We start from the raw sequence: 5000 nt of genomic DNA, 5'->3' as shown, positions 1-5000 counted from the left end.
ACAATACAAAAATACCAAGTCATTTTTGTCAGTGTGACTCCATTAAATGTTCTTGTGATAAAGAATGTGTGTGTGTGTGTGTGATGTAAATTAAACATGAACGGGCCAAAACGGACATGGCAGCAGGTCAAAATCAAATACAAGAACATTCTGCAGAATGGTATGGTCCCTGACTAATATTTAACAAAGCACAAGCATATATTGTACCCAGAAGGTGCCTGCTCACACATTGTCTGTACTGTTTTAGCAGTGAAAAAGAATACCCACAGACAAGGCACGGGTGGTGGGTCACCAAAGGCTGACCTTACCCCAGCAGAGGACATGGCCTTGGAGCTTAATAAAGGCAGGCCCGTCTTAGAGGGGATCCCTGGGGGGAAAGAGACGAGCATAGGTTCCTCCCAAGATGCCACCCGCTTCATTCAAGGTATGTCCTTCCATCTCTACATGGAATACAACCACATTCATATTGAATCAATTTGGACTGTCTGACTTTGGTTTACCTATTGCCTTGCAGTGTCTGGCAGCACTGTGTTCCTGTTAGAGCCACCAGCACAAGCACCAGACGATGCTGATCCAGTGAGTACTCCATCAAAGGCATACTGTAGGCCTGGCATGTCTTGTCTACTGGCTTCAATATGAATCCGATTAAATGTGATGGGGTGAAAGCCCCAGTGCAGCAGCAACAGCACATGATGGAGACGATGATGAGGAGGAGACCATCTCTCTGGATTCCAGAAGGCATGAGGTATCATGTTAAGACTGTGAAAGTACCATTTACTCTACAATGGTGAGGAGTCCTCATCAAAATCAAAAAATCTAATTTCTTTTACAGGACCCAGATGCTATACAGTGGGGAAACCAGCCTGGCAACATAGTGCGTATTAATAAAAGGACACCACATCCTGCCAAATTCAAGCTGCGCTAATTGTATTGTGTTCACAGAGCTCACAAGCTATCAGAAAGTTGTATGGCAACCACCTCCGGCGCCAAATAGAACTGGCAGACATAGACATTCAGTACAAGAAGAAAAAGCTAGAAAATCTTGCACTGGAGTCCGAAAATAAAAAAGAGGACAATTAGGAAACTGGACCTTGAAATAAAAAAACTTGAGAGGGAGGTGAGATATGCCTTCAATGTACACTGTATGCTAACTGTAACACAAATGTATTAATCATTATTTTTCCTTCCTTCCCCAGCTCCAAGAAGATGACACAGCTCAAAATAAAAATTAGGTATATTCTCGTAAAGTCAAGTGAGCCATGACATATGAGCTCTTATTGTGAGCACACAGGACGGTGGCATCTTTCTAAGGTATTTTTTATTTTCACAGCAATCAGTACAACCAAGTCATCGTTATAAGGCACTGGCCTCTTTTGCCCACCCCCCCCAGCACCAGGTGTGGCCACTAGCCTATATGAAGGCCCAAAATTGTGTGTTCCTTTCTGCTCTGACAATGGCATGCCCATTCTTGCGAGATGTGGTGGATGAAGAAGCACTTGTGCTGAGGAGAGCCTTCAGGCGAGAAAGGGTCTTCAGGGACCGGTTGGACCCACTGGCCTTCCCTGATGACCATCTATATGAAAGATACAGGTTTTCTGCAGATGGCATTAGGTATCTATGCAGACTGCTGGGTCCCAGGATTAAGCACCGCACTGCACGGAGCCATGCACTGAGTGTGGAGCAAATGGTTTGTGTGGCCTTGCGCTTGTTTGCTAGTGGAGCCTTCCTGTACTCAGTGGGGGATGCAGAACAGCTGAACAAGGCCACACAATAAGGAGTGTGTGTCTGGCTATCAAAGCATTAGCAGATGTCTTCATCTCCTTCCCTGGCCACAGAAGACTCTGTGACATGAAAGAGGAGTTCTATAGGATTGCAGGTAAGAGGATCTACAAATTACAGGACAACTGTTAACACATAGTAGGATACTCATTACTTTGTGTGACAGGTTTCCCCAATGTCATTGGACAAAGGATAAAAGCCCCCTCAGGTGCCCATGAGGCCGATTTTTGTGAATAGGAAATCCTTTCACAGCATTAATGTTCAGGTGAACATAACTTTTTGATATTGTCCATTGACGAACACTCTGCATTGCCAATGATGTGCATTGATTGGTGTAATATTCCTCCTCTTATGATTTCAGATGGTCTGCAATGTTGTGGCAAAATGGCCTGGCTCAGTCCATGACTCCAGAATCTTTCGGGCCTCTGAAATCTATCAGTGCCTATCACAACCCCTGTTTATAACCATCATGGCTGTGTCAAGAATATCACTGTGTTCATGAGGTAGTAATGATGAGATTTTGTGTTGACCGGTGAATTGCTGGGAGACCGGGGGTATGGCTGCCAGCCTTTTCTCCGGACACCTTTCACAGACCCCCAGGAAGCACAGCAGGCCTACAACCATGCCCATGCCAGGACCAGGGCCAGAGGTGAAATGACCTTTGGCCTCCTGAAGGCACGCTTTCACTGCCTTCACAAATTAAGGGTCAACCCTGTTAGGGCATGTGATATTACTGTGGCTTGTGCTGTCCTCCACGATGTGTCCTGCCTGAGGAAGGAGAGAGCCCCCCCGAGTGCCACCAGCCATGGACTGGGACAATCCGGCAATCTTCCCTGATGACGACAGTGGTCGGCTGCTGAGGGACCAATATGTGTTGAATTATTTTAGTTGGTATGTGTGCTTTCAATTTAGGTAAAAAATGTCCTGCTGTGGCAGAGGAAATAGGGTTTTTTTGGGTTGTTTTTTTAATGAATTTGGCCTCTTATGATGTTTGTGCGGTATACTGTGTGTAATACAAGGCTGCAGGGAGGATACTGCATCCATTCATTTGTCTGTTCAGTTGATGTGTATGGATTTGTCCTGCATTTATTTTAGTGTGCAGACATGCAGGGTGTGTTATATACAGACCTTTGAATGTGTATGTATCATTTTGTATAATATGCTTTGATTCTGTGCTTTCCATCTTGTAGAGTCACTGTGACTTCAGTTTCGAAAGGAGCTGATAGTTTACCTGCTTGGTTTTGTCCTTATTCAATAAAGGAACATAATGTTACACATTGTGTTTTTATATTCATATGGAATGTGTATTTGTTTCTATGACAGAGTACTAGGGCCCCACTGAGGAAAAAGGATAAAGTCATACATTTATGAGGCTGGTTCTTTCTGCAGAAAAGCAACATATTCTTTTGATAGTTTTGATAGTTATGACAATGTGATACTTCATATTCTGGCACATCAGCATGTCTTTGTTTATGAAACCATACTGAAGTACAATTTCACGAAATGCCCCACATCTGTCATTTTAACAACTGTCCTCCTTTAAAACAACTGGTTACAATATTATGACTTGTGGCCCTAATATTCTATCATTATATATATAGCCTTATAGTCTATGGGAAACTGTAAATTATCTAATGATAGCAACATCATCTAAAAATCATTATTTATCCAAAATGATTGAAATTAATGATCACAAACGTTTAAATAATGACAGTGGGTCTAGTTATATGTGATAACAATGTATAGTGAGCAGTGAAATAACTATTGGTTTCCATTTGTGGCGACTGCTGACTGACATTAGGGATGAGATTAAATAGATCCTGGAATTTAGCCTGGTCTGGAGCAGGCTAGCTCCACAGAATAAATCTCCATGGTAATTTATACCATAACATATCCTCCTGCCCCCTATCCAGCTTTAGTGCAACCGGATTAGGGATCAATTGAGCCAGGATCACCAAGATATCCTGGCTTAATCCCTTATCCTACTTTTGTGCAACAGGCCCCTGGAGTATTAGATGTTACTCCCTGAAACACAGATGACGCCCTTGTGTGTTCATTAGCCCCGCCCCATCCCACATCAGGCCACGCCCTCAGAAAGCACATGACCGCTGCACCTGAACAGATGCTATCAGACGCCAGAGACACGAGACGATGAGGCGATGATCTCTCACCATCACTGCAGAAGAACAAAGAGAACGTCTCAGAGACAACACGACACAGATATCATGCAACCCAGCCGCCTTAAAGTGAAAAATGCAGGTATGTTAGAAGAATGTTACAAACAAGAAACAAATCAGTGAATACAGACAGCACAATGAAACATGAATCACAACACAATGAAGTGAGCAGAAACAATGAGCAGGAGGTTCTGCTGTCAGACTGAAGAGAAGCACTCGGATTTCATGAATGTGTGTGTGTGTTACTCAATCTCTAATACATTAGAGCATCTCACATAACTGAGCACACACTCAAACACACACAGACAAGGACCTTCTTATGCATGTGAGTGAGTGTGTGTGTGTGTGTTTGAGGGCTTTGAGTTCATGTGAGTGTGTGTGTTTCTCATGATGATTCTTCAGATCTCCGGTCAGATGCTCAACAGTAAGAGCTGAACTGGTGTGTATGTTTACTGCAGGAGTGCTCCTGTTTCTGTCTGAAGACTGTGTGTTAGTCTGATTTATAACCGATCAGTTCGTTTGACTCAGAAGTGATTCATTATTTAAATGAGAGTCTGTAATGAACTCCGAGTGTCTTATTAACGGAGTTATTCTGGGCGCCGGGATGCTTCATCTCTCATGAGACACTGAACGTTAATTGGCTTCTCACACATTTCAGCCACATCCACGAACCTCACCATGAGCCTGATCTCCATTCAGTCAGTCTGAAGAGATCACAATATTCATGATAAAACCATCTTCAGATTCAGAAAGAGCTTTAGAAGTAAAGGGGACTTGACTAGTTTATCTGCTGATCCTCAGTGTGACGAACTGTATTTTATCTGAGGGTTAGCATCAGCGTGTGATTGACATTAGCTGAACACGTCAAGTTCAACAACGCAAACTTTCACATAGTGTCTGTCTTTATCTTCTACTTGACTGGAATCCTTTGAGATCTGAAGATTTCAGTGAGTTTCTAAAACCGATCGGTCTAGTTTATTAGTCTGAAAACAGCACAAGACTAACAAAAGCATCTGTAAGTTCAGAACGTGAGATGAATGCAGT

General features: G+C 43.1%; 1 long non-coding RNA gene across 1 annotated transcript; it reads left to right on the top strand.

The window, feature by feature from the left end:
• Positions 1 to 1041: 1041 nt before the first annotated feature.
• Positions 1042 to 1362, top strand: LOC113110351 (uncharacterized). Its single transcript, XR_003293119.1, has 3 exons — positions 1042 to 1117; positions 1197 to 1232; positions 1331 to 1362. It is a non-coding gene; the product is annotated as an uncharacterized LOC113110351 (long non-coding RNA).
• The last annotated feature ends 3638 nt before the right edge of the window (positions 1363 to 5000 follow it).

The sequence above is a fragment of the Carassius auratus genome, chromosome 2 (assembly GCF_003368295.1).
Source record: "Carassius auratus strain Wakin chromosome 2, ASM336829v1, whole genome shotgun sequence".
Taxonomy (NCBI): domain Eukaryota; kingdom Metazoa; phylum Chordata; class Actinopteri; order Cypriniformes; family Cyprinidae; genus Carassius; species Carassius auratus.
Note: the sequence above shows the minus strand (reverse complement) of the source record. Positions and strands in the feature narration are given on the sequence as shown.